Source organism: Mobula birostris, chromosome 4, assembly GCF_030028105.1.
Source record: "Mobula birostris isolate sMobBir1 chromosome 4, sMobBir1.hap1, whole genome shotgun sequence".
In the NCBI taxonomy this organism is placed as follows: domain Eukaryota; kingdom Metazoa; phylum Chordata; class Chondrichthyes; order Myliobatiformes; family Myliobatidae; genus Mobula; species Mobula birostris.
Window position 1 is genome coordinate 77,347,631 of NC_092373.1, and position 20,389 is coordinate 77,368,019.

The 20,389-nt window shown below is 42.7% G+C and overlaps 1 protein-coding gene across 1 annotated transcript in view; it reads left to right on the top strand.

The window, feature by feature from the left end:
* Positions 1-20,389, top strand: part of epha4b (eph receptor A4b) — a 386,372-nt gene that overhangs the window by 717 nt on the left and 365,266 nt on the right. The gene's annotated exons all lie outside the window — the stretch shown is intronic.

Here is a 20,389-nt window from a genome sequence, read left to right on the forward strand (position 1 = left end):
AGGATGCACTCACTTGGCTGGCAGGGCAATCATCCCGTCTGTGTGTTCTTGTCTCTCTTCTCGGCCGGCGAGGCCGCACAAATGATGGGCAGACACAAGGTGGCGATCTTTCTCCCTCGCCCTTTCCTGCAGCTGGCTGGGAATCAGTTTTGCAGCCTTAATTAGCAAGTTGTTAAGGTTTTTGATTATTTTTCTCCATTTAAAAGCAATAGTACTTTACTTTTAATTTACATAACATATTTTAATGTTTTCTCTGGCTGCAAACTTTTTTTATACCAAGTATTTTTGAGAAAGCTGGTTTATTGATGGTGCAGTCTGAGGACTGATAAAGGCCAGTTCTATCAGTTAGGTAGTGTCTTTAAGATTATGGCCCCCATTAATTTTACTGAGAAAAAGAGAACAGATATATCTCTGATGCCACTTTTGAAAAGAGTCACTTTTCTCCTTTACTCACTTTTGCTTTTTCCATTTCCATCTAAAGATGATAACACTTGTGGAGATTATGCTCCAGAGAATAGCTGTCTGCCCTATCACTAGGCTATTGTTCAGCTTCCTGGCTGGTAGGTCAAGTGAAATGCAATCCTATCTTGCACCTACATTTCAACAGGGGTCACCAGAGAGCACTTGTAAGTTTGAAGCCTAACTAATTCTTCTCTCCTTGCTGCTCCAATTAACAAGCTCCAACTACTGATGCTAAAGTCAATTATAGTATCCATAATCTCATTATATGGTGAATGTAATAAGATATCTAGCCAGAGGTTTCTTCCTCATAATTTGCTGATTGCACTTGGTTCTTGAATAATACCAGTTGCTGCTCTGCTCTGAATTTTAGGATGATAAGAAAAGGACAGTGATGTGAGAAAGTTCTCTGTACATTCTTGCTGTTATCGTTCACAGTGAATGATACTTGGGAACTGTTAGTTTCCAGCAAATCAACTTTTTCTGTGTCGGCTGACGTATTGGGGATGCATCATTTTACGAGACTAGTACTGCTCTACAGCTTCAGCCACTTGAAGAAAGGACAGAGCTTGTGAAGGGTCCAATGCCTGGGTTGTGCACTCCGTGAAAGACGTGATTGAGGAGGAGGTCACTTCCAGCTCAGTCAGGCACACTCTGAATTCACAGTCTCATTTATTATTGAATATTTTAAGGACAAAACTTCATTTTGGGTCAGTTAATCCAAAGAATGAGAACCAGGTTATGGTTGATTTCAGCAGGTTTTGACTCATTTCTATATTGGGACGCAGACATTCGTTGGCCCTTAGATTCACAAATGATATCCCAGCATCACTTCCGAATGCCCTGCCCATTTGAGAGTTTAGCAAACAGCAACAGAGAGTGAAAGTGGGAGGATCACAGTACCACTTCGTGCTTTTGTTTGTCTTGTGTATGGGGTGAATCCATGGTGTTCCCAAATGGAAATTGTGGGTCCTTTTTTCCCCCTCCTGATTTCTGCAGGATTGATGTTACTTTGGAGCTTCACAGCTGAGAAGAGGTCAGCAGGGATCAGTAAACTGAAACAGTCTGTGCTGCTTACCATATCAGTACACTTAAGTACAGTTGACGTTTTGGGTTGCTATGGAAAAAAAATACGTCGACTGTAAGTTTTTCCATAGCTGCTGCCTGGCCTGTTGAGTTCCTCCAGCATTTTGTGGGTGTTGCTAGTACCTTTGTGCATCCAGTCCATTATCACATTCAGTACTCAGCCATTTGGAATGAAGAGACTACAACATTTGTAGGAAAACTAAAGCAATGTTACAAAAAATAATTTAGTGTAGTATCGTTCACTGCCCACTGAAATGCAATTCTGGTTGCACACCTGCTACTATGTTCATGCAGCAAGGTTCCATGAATGGCAATATGATGGGGAGCGGATTGTTTTAACGAAGACACAAGAGATTGCCAGTGCTGGGATCTGAAAGAACAAATGACTAACTGGAGAAACTCACTCGGTTGAGCAGCATCTGTGCGACGGAGGAAAGGGATTGCCAATGTTGACTTCATCAGGGGCTGTGCAGGGTTTGACCCAAAACATCAACAATCCCTGCCCACTCCCCCTTCTCATCCACAGGTCCTGTTGATCCATGGAGTTCCTCCAGCAGGTGGTTTGCTTTAGTGATGTTGTTAGGATAAATATTGGTTGGGTCATCAGAAAAGACTCCTTGTTTTCCAAAATTGTCCACGTGAGAGATTGATGTTTAAAATTGGCTGATAAATATTTCAGCCAAGAAATAACACTTGTATCCTATTGAGCTGGAATGTCAGCTTGGACTTCAAAGTTCAGAGTAAATTTTATTATCAAAGTACATATGTGACCATATACAACCCTGAGATTCATTTTTGTGTGGGCATACTCAGCAAATCTATAGAATAGTAATTATGACAGGATCAATGAAAGATCAAGCAGAATGCAAAAGGTGATGAAAACTATGCAAATATAAATAAATAGCAACAAATAATGAAAACATGAGATAAAGAGTGCTTGAAGGTGAGGTCATAGGTTGTTGGAACATCTCAATGGGTGGGCAAGTGAGTGTAGTTATCCCCTTTTGTTCAAGAGCCTGATGGTTGAGAGTAGTAAATGTCTTTGAACCTGGTGGTGCGACTCTTGAAACTTTCGTACCTGCTACCTGATGGCAGCAGTGAGAAGAGAACATGACCTGGGTGGTAGGGATCTCTGATGATGGATGCTGTTTTCCTATGACAGCGTTTCACGTAGAGGTACTCAACAGTTGGGAGGGCTTTACCTGTGATATACTGGGCTGAATCCACTACCTTTTGTAGGATTTTCCACTCAAAGGTATTGGTGTTCCCATACCAGTCGGTGATGCAGCCAGTCAATACACTCTCCATTAAACATCTAATGAAGCTCGTCTGAGTTTTAGACATCACGCCCAATCTCTGCAAGCACAAGGAAGTAGAGATGCTGCCGTGCTTGCTTTGCAATTGCACTTGCACAGTGGGTCTAGAACAGTTCTTCTGAAGTAGTAACGCCCAGGAATTTAAATGTTGCTAACCTTCTCCACCTCTGATCCTCCAATGAGAACTGGTTCATAGACTTCAAGTGCAGTATCAGCATCTATTGTTCAAATGGATAACTATGAACGTTTCTTAATGGTTCTGTTACACTAATGAATTAAAGAACTGGCCTTGTGTGCTGATGGCTGGTCTTTACTAATGATATTCTTTCCATGTTTTGTTATTGGGTCCCATGGCTAAAGAAAAACCTTGTACATTATGACACAGGAAGCCATTCAAACTCGATCATTTTCCTTGCATAGCTATCCAATTTTCACTCTTTACTTACCTTTCCTCCCACAATCTATTCTCGCACGTATGGCCATCAACTCCCCTGTGACTCATTTATCACTTGCCTCCACTGAGGGGTAATTTGCTGACTTATCACCATATGGGAGGTAACTGGGGAAATACGTGTGACCACACAGACAACCCAGGATTGAACCTGGGTGTCTGGAACAACAACACTCCCTTCTGCATTTTTGTGCCATCTGAGTTTATCTTCCTGCAGTTGCCTTTAATTTAGCTGAATGTAAGCTACTGCTCTGCCTGGCCCCAGTGTTCCCACTTGCCGTTATCTGTAGACTTTAACCGAAGGGGCAGGGAGGTAGATGTTTCTGGAGCATGCAGCATGATTTGTCAGTGGTACAGCCTCTCAGCTGAAACTGTGTTGGGGGGGGGGAAATATCCTCAAGTAAAGGACCGTTGTTCCCTGCAGATCATCATTGATAGAAGTTTGAATTCAAACAAGAGAAAACACTGAATTTTGCATGTTCGTACGAGGTTGGAAGGAGAGTGTGAGAAATGACTGAAGGTGGAGAAAGAGCAGTGAGTAAATGGAAAGTTGTTAGCTTTGTCCTGCCTGAACAGTTTGCTCCAGATTCCATGGGAATTCAATTGGCCCATGAGCCTTCCAAGTTGTTGCTAGGCTGTAGATCTTTGCTTGCATAAAATCTGAAAAAAGTTTGGTTGGGTGGGGGAAATTGGAAAGCAGAAGAAAGAGGAATGGAAATAAAATAAACATATAATAATGGTCACCAGGTGTTGAGGAATGACTTTGTGCTGTGATTCCACACAATGGAGGCACAGGTACTGCAGCCCTTTGTCATGTTCGTTGGAAAAATACATTGCCTTTTTTCTTGGGGCTGGTAACTATTATTTCTATTCAGCTCAGCACAGGTGGAAGTGATGGACTCTTGTGCAGGAAAGAGCTGAAGAGAAATACTGCTGTTTGTGAAGTCCAGTCATTGGATACATAATGACTATTGCGCACTTCACTGTTCAGTGATCAGCAGCTCTTTGTACATCTCGAACTTAAGTCATGACTGCATTAAAAGATGAGGAAGGGCAGCTGCTGCTAAGGACAACATTTATGTGGTTACATTCGCTGCCCTGTTACACAAGTACATTGATTCCTTCGAAGTATTACGGTTTTCCCTGGAGTGAAGCAAGCTGAAGGGTGACCTTCCAGTGGCTTATGAAAGCATAAGTGACACAGATAAGGTGGATGGTAATAGTTTTTTTCCCATGGCTTTGGAATCTAAAGCTGGAGGATATGGGTTTAAAAATGATAGGGGAAAGATTTAAGGGGGACCAAAGGGATTAGACAATATTTAAAAGATGCTCAGATATGTTCGTGCATAAGCAATGTTTAGAGAGATATGGGCCAAGTAAAGGCCCATAGGACTAGCTCAGGAATGTATTTCGTCAGCATGGAAGAGTTGGCCTGAAGGACTTGTTTTCATGCTGTGTAATTCTTTGAATCTATAACTTCACAGGTGAAGCTTACATTGACCACCAGTAATTCAGCAACTTTATCACCCCCTCTCACTCCTCAGATATTATTACTGGTTGTCAATAGACTGTACACTCACAGTGAGTCTTGCTGTACTCTGCCTTACTTGTTGCGCTGTCGACTCAGTGTTGCATTCTCCAGGGGATGACCATAGTCCTGGATTTGCGATGTGTGGTAAACCATATATATGTTGTAACTGGGTTAACTGTCTGGATACGCCCCTCTGCTGACTTCCCCTGTGGCTCCCCCCACAGATTCCTGAATAAAGGTGATTTCGCCTTGCCCCTCCCCCTCAGTCCGGGCGCAGGCACTCAGCATGGAGGTCGTATTGTACAGCGAATGAAAGCCTTTCAGTATTTACCCTACTTCAGTCTTTTGGAGTTATTGAAGGTGCTTCACGATGCATTCATGTTCCAGGCCCTGTGAACATTATCATATTATACAATAATGCCAGCTGTGGAGTCTGAGCAGTCACATGGAAACGTTCCTTCAATCCATTTAGATTCCACTTACACTCATTCTAAATCAACCCCTATTTTATTCTTCCCACTTGCTCATCAATTTCCTCCAGATCTTTCTACTCACCTTCACACTAGGGGTTATTTACAGCAGCTAATTAACTTACCAGCCCACTTCTTTGGGATGTGGAATGAAACTGGAGCAACTGGAGGAAACCCACACAGTCTCTGAGAATGTGCAAACTCCACACAGACAAAGGTCAAGGTTGAACCTGAGTCTTTGGTGCCGTGGGGCAGCGGCTCTAAGGGCTGGACGATTGTCCTGCCATGTTCAGTACTGATGAGGAACAAAATATTCTGCATCAGCTTTATTCCTCCACTTTAGCACCAACTGCTTGTAACTAGCCTGCTTGTATGATGATTCTTCTTGGCAAACTGCATTTGGGAGATGAGGACTGTATGTCCCAGTTCAACGCTTGGGTAAAGCCTCTGCTCAGAAGGATATTGGGAGGCTTTTTTTTTCTCTATTTTGCTCCTTACTTCACAAAATGACCTATGTTTCAGGAATGTTATGCCTTTGCTGATGGACACTCAGTGTCTACTTGATTAGGTAGACCTATATATCTTAATGCAAATATCTGATCAGCGAATCATCTGACACAGACATGGTCAAGAGACTCACTTGTTGCTCAGACTAAGCATCAGAATAGGGAAGGAATGTCATCTAAGTGACTTTGACTTTGGAATGATTCTGGGGCCAGATGGTATGGTTTGAGTATCTCTTAAACTGCTGTTCTCCTGGGATTTTCATGCAAAAGTCTCTAAAGTTTATAGAAAAGGTGCAAAAAACAAAATTAAAAAACTATTCGGTGAGCGGCAGTTCTGTTGGCGAAAATGCCTGGGTGATGAGAGAGGTCAGAGTGGCTCACATGGCTTACATAACATGGGACAATTCCCCAATGAACAAGTAGGAAAATTGTTATCCAGCATCTAATGGGGTGAGGTTTGTGATTAATTACTGGTCTTCAGTATAAAATGCAGATCAGGTTCTTCCAGTTGCACACAATCCCTGTTTTAAAATACTCAACTTAGGAAGCCACTACATAAGAACGAGATCCGATAGCATTATTAAAATTCAAGAGTCTGATGTCTTTACATAGTTCATGCCTATGTATGTAGAACTATCTCTCTATCTCTATCTCTCTATCTCTATCTCTCTCTCTCTATCTCTCTCTCTCTATCTCTCTCTCTCTATCTCTCTCTCTCTCTCTCTCTCTATCTCTCTATCTCTCTATCTCTCTATCTCTCTATCTCTCTATCTCTCTATCTCTCTATCTCTCTATCTCTCTATCCCTCTTTTTTCAATCATGATCTTTCTTATCCCTCTTGTGTGATTCTCTTGCTATTCATTACAAAGCTGTGGAGGTGTGGTCATCATATTGAATGATTTTTGTGTACTTTCTGACTTGCACACAAAAATGAATTATGGATGTCTGTAAAACTGAAATGCATTCATTATCTGGGATGGTCCAGAAACACACTTTGCTCTGTCAGACAGAGAAAATATAATGTTCATATCAAATGCATTTTTAAAAAAAAATCAGGCTGTGGTTGACATATATTGTGCCAGGTAGTAGAAATCATCCCATGTCCAACAGTCTGTCACTCAATATTAGAAGTGCTCTAAATTCTGATGTATACTATTTTTTTAAAGTGGCTTCCTCATGAATAGAAATACTGTATTTGATAAAAACCACAACTTTTGCTGTAATGTGTTCTCTGTTCACCTTTTAAAGACTGAATAAAGGACTGAATCAAAGTATTGAAAGAAGTACTGAGTTGCTTGGGCCAGTGCCAGCGGATGTGTTCAGAGTGGGACTGGAACCATCAGTACTGCCAGTGTAGGTTTTCTTGGCCAGGTACGGATCAAACATTCATACTTACCGAAGCCACCCAGAAGATTACTTCAGTGTCATTCAGTGGTGTTACTTTCTTCTTTGCTCAGTGATCACTCACAGCAGTTTGATAGAGCTGGAATTTTGGAATAGTTAGGAACAATAGTTAGGCCGGCTGGTGGCACAGTGACATCAGTGCCGGACTCCGGGGCGAAGGTTCCCAAGTTCAAATCCAGTCGGGCTACTCCCAGGCACGCTTTCCATCCATGCCGGGTTGAGTGTCGAGCTCGTAACTCGGCCTCGTAAAAAAAAAAAAAAAAAAACTGCGCTGTGAGAAGGACGTGGGGGACCACTCACAGAATCTTTCCTCCAAGACAAGCAAGTGGAAAAAAAAATAGTGGTCACCGAGGCTGTGACAGACAAAAAAAAAAGGAACAATGAATGCCAAGGTTAATACAAAAAAAAACACGGGCATAAGGCTTCACTTAGCAGCTGCGTTAAGAGTGCGTTGTTGAGCTAAAAATGGAGAAAGCATTCTGGGGTAGATCAGTGAGTCTGTTCAGTGATGTGGATCAGAAAGATCCAAGCATTCATTCTGGACTGTTCCACAGTGCAGTAGCATTACAGTACCAATGATCCACAGCACAGTAGACTTTACAGTACCAGTGACCCAGGTTCAATTCCCATTGCTGCCTATAAGGAGTTTGTACATCCTGCCCGTGGCCGCATGGGTTTCTTCTGGGTGTTCCAGTTTCGTCCCACAGACCAAAGACCTACTGGTTGGTAGGTTAATTGGTCATTGTAAATAGTCCTATGATTAGGCTGGGATTAAATCGGGTGTGGCTGGGCGACATGTCTCGAAGGGCCAGAAGGGCCTATTCTGCACTGTATCTCAATAAATAAATCTGGAGTGATTGTAGAGGTGTTTTATAAGGAGTAGAAAATGAAGTCAGTGAGGATTTCAATTTTGGATCTTGCAGAAAATTCCTGAGGATAAAACATAACGAGCAACAAGCAAGATGCTGGAGGAGCTGTGAGATCAGGCAGCATCAGTGAAGGAAAATGGACAGTCAACATTTCGGGTTGAGGCCCTTCATCAGTCTAAAGGTCTTGCCAAGATGTCGATTGTCCATTTCCCGTCATTGGTGCTGAGTCTCTAGTCTCCTTCCTGGAACAGATTAGCTGGAAGTGAGCATTTATTCTTTTTTTACCCCGCCACCCAAGGAAATACCTCAACCGGGAGGCAGGATGTTGATTTTAAAAGGGTATTTCAGGCAAGAGTCAGCATTCTCCCTATCCCGAAGGTACTGGCGGTTGTTAGGAGTCAGATCTGTAACAACAGAAGCCCTGTCAACTAATCAGATAGCTTCAGTTGAAGAACAGTGACCAGGCAAGAGAGAGAGAATGAAGACAAGAAAATGTGCTGGATTAATAATCATTCAATCAGGGATCTTTTTACTTATTTCAGATTTCTAATCTTTTCTGTATTTTGCTTTAAAGTCCACTTCAGTGGTTTAATGCAATATTCAATCTGGAATCTCTGACCATACAAACTTCTTACATACACAGTCAAGCATCAGATTAGATGTTTTTTAATATTACAATGGGATTTAAACCCACAGTGGAGAGCCTGCAGAAAACAGTCCAATCCATAAACAGTACATAATAGAATTCATTTATGTTCCTCTGTTCACATTGAACATAAACATCAGAACTTTATTGATTAGATATTGGCAACTATGCAACAGTAGGTTAGGAAATATCTTTTCATTTCTTGGGACTGACTGAATTTGAGTGGAACTCAGATTGATTGAATTCTTTTCTCAGCTGCTAACTGCAGCTTTACAGATTACAAATGAAATGAGTTCAGGCAGTTTCAATTCATTCCCCAATGAACACTATAGAAAATATTAATCCAACAGTAATTATCTCTAATTGGATGACTTTGTGCCTCTAAAGGGCATCCTGCTGTGGAAAATGGAAATTCTATGCTTTGGACTGAATAACAGGTGTAGTTTTCTAAATGAATTTGACCTGCATTTTGACCCATAAGTTTTCAAACGTATTTATGAATATGTTTATAATAGAACTGAAATGGCATTTTCTTTGCAGGGCGTGAAGTGGGTTTGGTCTTCATTGATTCCCTTTTTGAGTAATTGGGAGCTTTTTAATTTGGGACAGGTGTTCTAACTTTGAGAGGTCTCACACACACACATAGTGGGTGGAGAGGGCTGATTAAATGCTTAGCTAGACATTCAATGATGCCTGTTTGAGCCTTGGTAATCTTCTAATATATTTACCTAGAATGAGCAATTTGAGAGGGGATGCAAAAGAATAGAGTTTAAGATGAACAACTGGTCCCTACATTTGAAGGATCAGCTTTAGTTGTCACGTTTGATTCTGAGTGAGAAAACTAAAAGGTCAAATTCCAGCTTGGTGCTTTGATGGTGAAATCTAAGTTGATGCTTAATTGCATTTCCAAGCAATGCTGTGTTATCAGAGGGGATATTCTGAATAAGGCCTTAAATAATTTGCCTCCAGAAAATCCATTAATGATCCCTGAATGCACGGCATTCAGTCTCTGCCATTCCTATGTGTTCATCAGGTGTCTGGAGCAGGGGAGCTTGCTACATAGGCAACAGCTTGCTCTCTATATTGTATTCCCGGGCTTGCGTATCTAAACAGCTCAGATGCAATGTCCATGGTTGGCTCTGACTGACAGAGGCCTTACTGCAGAGTGGGAGCTGCTGCCTGAGTTTATCCTTTAAACAACATTGCTAAACAGATTACTGATTACTTACACATTGTTGTTTGTGAGAGTGTGCCATTTTGAAACTGACCATCATGTTTCTACATTGGAACAGTAGACATCCCACCTCTCCCAGAACTTCCGGGAGTCTCCCGCATATTAATAGTGGCTCCCTGATGCCCGCAAATTATATAGAATATCACGGAAATCAATTTTTTTGAGAGCGAGCGAGAGAAGAGCAAGAGCGAGCGCGCGCGCGTGAGAGCGAGCAAGAAAGTGAGGAGCGAGAGAGGGAGAGAGAGCGAGAGAGAAAGCAAGCGAGAGAGCTTGAGAGCGCGCGAGCGACCACGAGAGAGAGAGAGCGCGCGCATGCACGCCATGACAGAGTGTTCCAAAAAAAATATAAAACGTACGTCACCCCAGACTACACTAAAGTGTACCCCTGCCTAATAGGGGTCAAAATAATGACAGTGTTGCTCGTTGCACTGTTTGCAACAGTGACTTTTCTATTGCCCATTGTGGGTTAAGATTGTAAAAGATGTGTTGAGGTGAGTTTAACAGGTGTCATTCGTTCATTAGCATAGCTAACGTTATTTAAACTAGCTGGTTAGTTGCTAAGGAGCTACTCTATTGCAGACATCCCACCTCTCCCGGAAGTCTCCCACAAATTGATGGTGCTACCTCCCTGAAATGAGTTTTTGCAGGGTGGGATGTCTGGAACAGTGACTGTCATCAAAAATCCCCCCCACCTTGAATATTCCCTCTTTTCCCTCGCAGATCGGGCAGAGGATACCAAAGCCTAAAAGCACATATCACCAGGGTCATGGATGTCTTCTGTCCTACTGTTCCAGACTATTGGATGCAGTAAAATGGTCTCTTGACCTCACAATCTACATCATTATTATCTTGCTCCATTTTGTTTACCTGCACTGCACTTTCTCTGTACTGTGACACTCTATATTCTGCATTGTTTTACCATGTGCTACCTCAATGCCCACGTGTAATATATTGATCTGTATGGACAGCATGCAAACAAGTTTTTTTACTTTACTGTGGTAAATATAGTAATGATAAAGCAGTTTACTAAAATGTTCTTGTGTCTGTGGCAGTGGAGGTCTTGTGTTTCATACCATAAAACCCAAAAGTTTGTGCATGGAGATTGGCTGGTAGATCACTGCATTTTCTATATTGCATGTTTTAACTTCAGTGGAAAACTGGATACTCAATGCACCCCTAACTATCTTCTGTAGCCCTCTGTATGTCAAGCAACACACACAAAATGCTGGAGGAGCTCAAATGGATAAACAGTCGATGTTTTGGGCCGAGACCCTTGTTCAAGTGCTGCCTGACGCTGCTGAGCTCCTCCTGCATTTTGTGTGTGTTGCTTTGGATTTTCAGCATCTGCAAACTTTCTTGTGTTTATGATTGTTACACCTCTATGTTTACTGGATTATTATATGAAAGGTCCTGGGTCTGCAGTAGCTTCTGATAATATGCAGGAAGTGCTTGGATACTCTGCTGGAAGTTTTGTTAATGGTTGATGCGGAGTATGAGTGACTCCTAAAGAACTGGGGTTCATCATCACTGAACAGGAGGCTGCCTGACTAAAGGGGCATTCACTCTGCCCATCAAAATTTGGCAGTAATATATTTGTGGAGTATTACCCCAATTTGCTCTTTGCCCTCAGTAGTAAACCTCACACCTTCTTACCACTTTGCTAATTTTGCTGTCTCCATTTTGTCGTCAACTACCAGTCTGCCAACCTCCAAGCGCCTTTGAAGGAAAGGCTTTTCTACATGTAAAGCCTGTTCAGTGTGGTGCACAATGCCCTGGGCTTATATTTGGTTGTTTTGCCATTTGGATCATGGAGGAATGATTATGCAATGGGCCATATGGAGTTTGAATAATGTAGACTAAAATGTTAAATTAATGTCCTGGAGCTCCATATGTTTATCTGATGGGAGGTTTAGAAGAAACTGCAGAACATTGGGATTAATGGGAAATCTAAATTTCTTTTGGATATGGGCTGTGAGGAATGTTTCCCCTGATGTAAAGCAGCAGGCAAAATACATTAAAGGTAAGACAAAAGGCTTCTGGAAATCTAAACAAAATAGCTTTAAAAGATTCATTTATTCAATTTTTAATTCAACTGTTTTGCAATGTTTTCACATCTGGTTCTTCCTTTCTTTCCATTCTTAATTCACTAAAGCTGGTAGCTGTTCAATAAAGTTAAAATGAGAGAGAAAGGCAATCTGTGTTAAATTGAAAAAAGTAAAAAAAAAATTGGTAAGATGATATACAGAAAATAGGAGATATTCAAACAAAAGGCAATTGGAATACAAAGGAAATCTCTCCAGGAAAAGAACAGATTGTTTTAATGGAAGTATTGGTATATGTGCTGGAAAGTTTAACTGTATAGCTTGAGATTTTCTTGCACTGATTAAATTCTGAACCCAGTTACATTCTTTGTATGCATGGGTATCTTCTAGAACATTGACACTGTCCTTTCTGCCATGAGAGTCATGAAAGATGTAGGGCGTTAAACAAAGAAGCAGACTCCTGTTTTGCTAAAGAGGACCATCAATTTGTGCCCCTCCTTGGCTCACCTAGCTGCTGATGGTGTAGTGGCATCAGCACAAGACTTCGAGGCGAATGATCCCAGGTTTGAATCTGTCTGGCTCCTTGCACGATTTCCATTCATGCTGGGTTGAGCGTTGAGCCGCGTTTTAAAAAAAAAACAAGACAGATGGGAAGGAAACGGCAAAAAAATGTACCCAGTGCGTGACAAGGCATGAAATGGAACAACAATTAGCTCACCTCACATTCTTTTCCCAACCACCCTTCCCACTTTCTCCCAACCCATGATGGATGATCTGAGAGGACTTTGTGTGGTTTGGGTTTTGTACACATGATGACCTGAGCTGCTGATTATTTTAGTCCCCTCAATGAGCTTGCATGGGTCCTTTGTTCTTCAGCTCTTCGTTGCTTCCATCCATCACCTCCCAGCTTCTGGCACTAATTCCAGTTTCCCTTCCCCATCTGTTTTTCAGCCCCCCTCATCAGGATCCACCTAATGCCTGCTCGGTGTGGCCCCACCACTTTCCCCCAGCATTCTGTACTGGCTGTCTTTCCTCTTTCTTTCAGTCCAGTCTTCAGCCAAAAAAATCAACTGTCACTTCCCTCCATTGATGCTGCTCAACCTCCTGAGTTCCTCCATCGGTTTGTGTGTTGCAGTAGGTCCTACTCTTTCCTTGGCTCCCTCCAAAAAATAACCCTTCGACTCCAGCATATAGCACTTCTTCAATACAAGAAATTGTGTTGAAGCATTTCTAACCATTAGCTCTATAACATAGAAGATACTACTATAGAAGCTTTCAGGCTGTGATATTGCTGAATCTGTAGTGTGCTAAGATTTCTGTTGGGTTGGTGTTCTACATTGGCATCCACAGTACGGTCGCCATGGCAGCATGGTGATTAGCATGACGCTATTACATCTTGGGTCGTCAGAGTTCATCCTGGCGTCCTCTGTAAGGAGTCCTTGCATGTCCTCCCCGTGGAATGTGTGGGTTTTCCCCCAGGTCCTCTGGTTTCCTCTCTCAGTCCAAAGACTGGTTAGATTGAATAACCTATTTCACTCAGTGCTGAATGCCATCCACATGGATGACCCAGTTATCAGCTGGAGGAAGCCATGGTTAGGTGCTGGACAAGCAACCTGATATCGCAGGGAAGTTGAGGAATGTGGAGCTGTTGAGGCAGGGTGGAGTTGGGAAACATTTGCTCTGAGTAATATGCAGATCTCTTGAGTCTGGATGTCATCATCTGCTGATAAAACATATACAGTAAGTTATTGGTTTATTTTTGTCACCTACGGAGATGCAGATAAAAGCATTTGTTTACATGCCATCCAGGTAGTTCAAGCTATACATTAGTACTTCAAGGCTCGGCACGGTAGGGTAGTAGCTAACACAATGCTTTACAGTACCAGCAAGCTGGGTTCAATTCCCGCCGCTGTCTGTAAGAAGTTTGTACGCTCTCCCTGTGACTGTGTCGGTTTTCTGAGTGCTTTGCTTTCCTCCCACAGGCAAAAGATGTACTGATTGGTAGGTTAATTGGTCATTGTAAATTGTCCTGTAGTAAGACTAGGGTTACATCGGGGTTGCTGGGTGGCACAGCTCAAAGGGCCTGAAGGTCCTTTTCTGCACTATATCCCGATTAAAATAAAGTAAATAAGAAAACAATACAGAATATAGTGTAGCAGGTACAGAGAAAGTGCAGTGAAATATACAGTGATGAGGTAGATTGTGGGATTGAAAGGTCATATTTACTGTATAAGCAGAGGAACCACAGAGACGTCTGTAAAGGAGGAGCGAATACATTGGTGATGCTTTAGCTGCATTTCAGGATGAATATGGAATGTTGAGAGAGAGAGAGTCTCTCCCTCTCTTTTCCTCTCTTTTCCTCCCTTTTCCTCCCTTTTCCTCCCTTTTCCTCCCTTTCCCTCCCTTTCCCTCCCTTTCCCTCCCTTTCCCTCCCTTTCCCTCCCTTTCCCTCCCTTTCCCTCCCTTTCCCCCCCTTTCCCCCCCTTTCCCCCCCTTTCCCCCCCTTTCCCCCCCTTTCCCCCCCTTTCCCCCCCTTTCCCCCCCTTTCCCCCCCTTTCCCCCCCTTCCCCCCCCTTTCCCCCCCTTTCCCCCCCTTTCCCCCCCCTTCCCCCCCCTTCCCCCCCCTTCCCCCCCCCTTCCCCCCCCCTTCCCCCCCCCTTCCCCCCCCCTTCCCCCCCCCTTCCCCCCCCCTTCCCCCCCCCTTCCCCCCCCCCTTCCCCCCCCCTTCCCCCCCCCTTCCCCCCCCTTCCCCCCCCTTCCCCCCCCTTCCCCCCCCCTTCCCCCCCCCTCCCCCCCCCTTCCCCCCCCTTCCCCCCCCTCCCCCCCCTCCCCCCCCCCTTCCCCCCCCTTCCCCCCCCCTCCCCGGAGGAATTTGTATGTGTTGCTTCGTATTTCCAGCATTAAGTTGAAGGTTGGAAAAGGCTGGTTTGGGTTAGCAAAGAAGGGAGGTTCAGAAGATAGAAATTAAGTCACAGGGGACATCACAATCTTGGAAACACGAGGAAATCTGCAGATGCTGGAAATTCAAGCCACACACATCAAAGTTGCTGGTGAACGCAGCAGGCCAGGGGAGCATCTCTAGGAAGAGGTACAGTCGACGTTTCGGGCTGAGACCCTTCGACAGGACAATCTTGGGTCGGGTTTCTTTCAAGCTCTAAGGAGGTGGGCAGAAGGGAAGGAATCAAGGTGTGAAATGCTTTGGCATTGAGGAGAAAAGGAGAGATGGAAGTCAACCATCTGTGTGTGAGGAAGACTGGTCAAGTGTTGAGGTGCTGTGACCAGTTTTGAAGATGAGCCAACAATGCTGCTCAGAATAATATTGTAGGGAAGTGAAATAGGAGCCATTCAAATTTTCAGCTTGTGGGGCGAACAAGGAAGGGAGTCACTACTGGAGTAGAGAATGTGTTGACAGTGTAGGAGGGAATCTGGTATCGCAGATTGCCAGTCCCAGGAAAAGGGGATCTTTACCCATGATCATTGTGCTGCCATTCTAGCACAAATTCCAGTCTCCATTCCCAGTTTACACGAGTGTCAACATCTACCTCTTGGGTTTAATGTTAAGTGTAGATGTTGGGATGTGACCATAAGTCTTAATTAACTTGTTTCAGATTGCACATCTAAAGGTATCCCATTTGCCAACGGCACAGAATGTTAGTACAGTGCTGTGGAAAAGTATTCAGCCCCCAAACCTTTGTTCATATAAATGAGTATTACTAGCAGGGATTTTAATTCATTCAACTGAACTTTTATTTGTGCATCACATAGTCCTTTTTTCACAGTAGAGACAAAACACAGGAAAAATTGTAAAACACAAAAAGTTCAAAACTGAAATGTTAGCAGATCAAAACTATTCATCCTGCTTTGTTCAGTATTTAGTTGAACTATCTCTTGCAGCTATTACAGTCAATAGTCGTTTTGGATAAGTCTCTATTAGCTTTGCGCAATATGATGGAGCAAGATTTGCCCATTTGTCCTTGCAAAATTCCTCAAGCTGTGCCAGGTTAGTTGGGGAGCGGCAGTGCACAGCAAACTTGAGGACTAGCCAAAGATATTCGATTGGATTATGGTAAGGACTCTGACAGACTTACTCAAGGACATCAATTTCCATGGTTGCTCTAGCAGTGTGCTTTGGGTTGTCGTGCAGAAAGATGAACTTCCTCTCCAGTTTAAACTTTCTGGCAGAGGCTAGCAGGTTTTTATACAGGATCTGTGTTTAGCAGCATTCATCTTCCCATTAATCTTGATCAGATTTTCAATCTCTGCTGTTGAAAAGCATCCCATAGCATGATGCTACCTCCACCATACAGTACAGTCGGGATGATGGTACCTTCCTGATGTGCAGCCGTTAGATTTATACCACACGTACTACTAAGCATTGAGGCCAAAAAGTTCCACTTTAGTCTTAGCCAACCACAAGAAATTCTTCCACATCTTTATAGTACCTTCTAAGTGACGCTTTGCAAAGTCTTTTTGGGCAAGGATGTGCTTTTTTTTCCAGCCAGGATTTCTTCCTTGCCACTCTTCCATGAGTACCCTTTTTGTGCAAGGCTTTGGAGATTGTGGAACCATTAATTTCATCTCTAGTTGCAGCCATTGACTTCTGCAGCTTTTGCAGAGTGACTGTTGGTGTCACAGCAACCTCTCCTACAAGTATCGTTCTTCTCCAGTGACTAAGTTTATTGTGGTGACCTGACCTAGGCGGCGTGACTGGTTTGGTATCTCTTCCACTCAGTGACTGCACTGAGCTCCAAGGTATGTCAGTTCCTTTGAGATGGTCTTTGTACCATTCCCAAGATTTGTGCTCCTATATTATCTGGCCCTGACTTGTCTTGAATGCTCTTTAGTCTTCATTTTGGTTTGATGTGATGAAAGTCTACCATATTGTTGGATCTTATAGACAGTAGGGGGTATTTATTCTTATGAATTCATTGAAAACGGTTGATTCTCCAATTTTGTACAACAAATTGTGTGACTTGGTCAAGTAACAAAAAATATTGCATCTGAGGACAATTAGCATAGTAATTACAAAGAGGATGAATACTTTCTCCAGCCTCAATTTCAGTTTTCAATATTTCTTAAATTGTTGACAGAATTTAGGTTTTTTTCATTTCACATGATGCACAATATTTTGTAGATTAGCTCAAAAGTCCTACTTCAATATATTTTAAATTAGGGAGATTGAGGCAGTAAAATGTGAAAATAGTTATGGGGGCCAAATTTTCTAGGCGCTGTAATTGCATTGAGCAATTTTTATGTGTTGCTATAAAAATAATTGCTGATGTTTATAGATTTAACTGCCTGTATTTTGTAAACAAATTCGTCAGGCGCTGTATGTTAGACCCCCCCTGGCTGCTTACCTGCGTAGCCCAATTTAGAAAACAATACAAACATTTACAGGCAGAAGCTCTTGTTTAAAATGTTCACGTGTTTTATCTAATAGATTCTCTTCTATGTAAGTGGCATGTCCATTATATATGCTATAGTGAAGCTTACCCAGTCTATTTGCATTGATATACAGTAATTGATCTGGCATTGATAGCATGCTGTTTAATATGAGAAAATATTCACTTGTGGGTTGAAAAACCACTGTGGACAGATACACTTGGAGAAGCTACTTCAAATTTCAATGTTGAAATTTATTGTTGAAGTATGTATACCATATACAACCTTGCGATTCTTTGTGTTGGTACCCAAAACACAAAGAAATGTAATAGAATTCACTAAAAAAAAAAAATCACGAGTGCCACATATCCAATTTGAAAAAGAGGACAAATCACACAAAAAGTAAAGAAGAAATAAACATGGAATGTGAAGTGCAGAGCCCCCAAAAGTGTGTCCACAGCTGAGGAGCGCGTTCAGTGCAGGGCTGAGTGAGGCCTGTCCAGAAGCCTGATAGCTGAAAGGCAACAACTGCTCCCCAACTCGGTGCATGGCACCCAAGATCTCAGCACCTCACGCCTGGCAGCAGCAAGAAAAGAAGGAAACCAGTCAAGCGAAAGCAGACGGCATTGAACACCTGTTCGTTTTCCGCTGTTATCCTCGACGATTTCAATCTTGCTCGATGCTTGGAGTATTGGAGTCAACTATGGGTTCACCTTGCACTATCAGACCTTGATGCGACATCACCACCCCAGCTATACCTACACTCCTGAGAGGTTATTTTGCTGAATCCCCCAGGAGATTTTAAAAGTGCCAGATCATGTAGTCAGTTCAGAAGTATATCTTTAAAAGGGAAATTACAGGCTGCAGACTGTGGTGATCACAGTTTAGGAGTAGTATAAAGACTAGAGTAGTTTTGTAAGCTGTCTGCAAAATGAGACCATTATACTTGCAGAATAGTGTTGCAAAGAAGGAAAAAGTCCTGAGCTGGAATATATAAGGTTGTGAGTGGTGGTACAAAGCAAGAAAATAGGTGACTAGGAAATGTGATGGTATTGGATTTGAAGTTCTGAACTCAAATCTCAGCCCTACCTGGTATAGATAGCTATGGGTACCTTCACTAAGGGAGGGAACGTCGACCCAGACCTTGAGAGGCCTGCATCGGGCATTGTCATGCCTTACAAGATGCAGATTAGAGATCTGTGTGGGGCGCCACTCCTCGCACAGACACTAGAGCAATGTGTGGGTAAGTGCCTTACTCAAGGATACAAACATGCTGCCACAACTGAGGCTTGAACTAGCAACCTTCAGATCACTAGGCGAACGCCTTAACCACTTGGCCACGTGCCCAACTATAAGGGAGGTTATAAAGGGAGGTTATAATGTATCCTCCTACTCTTCAAAGGGTAATTCACTTCCCTGTTTATCCTCCACAGTGAGTTTAGCTACTAATACCCTCCTCGGGAGGCGATCCTTCTCGCTAGCAAAGTAGTTTAAAGGCAATTCACTTATCTTTAGTGTTACTCATTTAAATTTAGATAAAGTTCGTAGAAGACATTTAAAACTCAAAGGATTCCTATCTTATCTAAGTTTTCCAAATTAAAAATCAGCCTTTTATGTCAATTCTTATCATTCCTTGACCATTCTTAACAAGCCTGACTGCTTTCTTACATTTTTTTACTATTTTGGGACTCTACAAAGATAGTCTAAAGGTTTTTGGGGACAGAGATCTCAGACACCCAAAATTAATACTGTTGGAGCTGACTCTTGAGTACACAAATATCCCAACTATTTTTTTTAAGATTATGAAGACACATAGTCCCCTTTTATTGTCATTTAGTAATGCATGCATTAAGAAATGATACATTATTTCCTCCGGTGTGATGTCACAAAACACAAGACAAATCAAGACTGAAAAAACTGACAAAACCACATAATTATACATATAGTTACAACAGCGCACAATTCCATAACTTGATGAAGAAAGTCCGTGAGCACAGTGAAGTTCAAAGTTTCTGAAATGTCCCACATCTCACGCAGACGGGAGAAGGAAGAAAAACTCTCCCTGCCATGCCGACCACAATCCGACTCTGAGTCATCAGAAAACTTCGAACTCTGATCAGCTGTCTGACACCGAGTACTGAGCGGCATCTCTACCTCCTTCTCGGTCGCTAAAAGCAGGCAAGGCCGGGGATTTTGAGGCCTACCCTCTGAAAGATTCCCGACCACACAGTAACGACAGCAGCGGACGGGCGTTTCAGAAATTTCTCCAGATGTTCCTCTGTGATTTCACGTCCATTCTCCATCAAATCAGAATTGTCCACGACCCCTATTTAACAGATACGACATCATTTTTCACCTGAGAGCTGCGCACGTGTGGCGCGCTGCCATCTTCTCCTTCAGCCGGATCCTCCCGATAGATCAGCTATTTGATGTGCTAAGTGATAGTATCAGTCTGGCCTGCAAGCTTCCTTGATCTAAATAAGTGGCTTGATGCAGGCCCAATTAACATTATTTGAAAAGCCAAACCCATACTGTGGGTCAATAGCCTGTCGTCTACAGACCATGCTGTCTGTTTGCAAAGCTGTCCTTTAACTTCTAACTGTTTATTGCTTACAATTTACATTAAGAACTGAATACCGGTTCTTGCTTATGACCAGAAGCTGAGCAATGAATATTGGTTGGATGTTTAACTTATTCAAAAACAACTGTTCAATCCCTGGAAGAATCAGCTGCTGTGTTAGAAAACTGAGCTTGGCAAAAAGGTCCCTCTGCACTGGACAGTGAATATCCACAGTAGCAACACACACAAGGTGCTGGAGGAACTCAGCAGGCCAGGCAGCATCACAGAAGGCTGTTTTGTTTTAAGGGAAGAAATGTTGTTCAAGGATTGAGAATACTTCAGAAGAACACATTGGTTTACGTCTGCACATCACTCATATGAATATCATGGAATTTTATTCAGTTGTTTGCTACCGATAATCTGACAGCAGAGA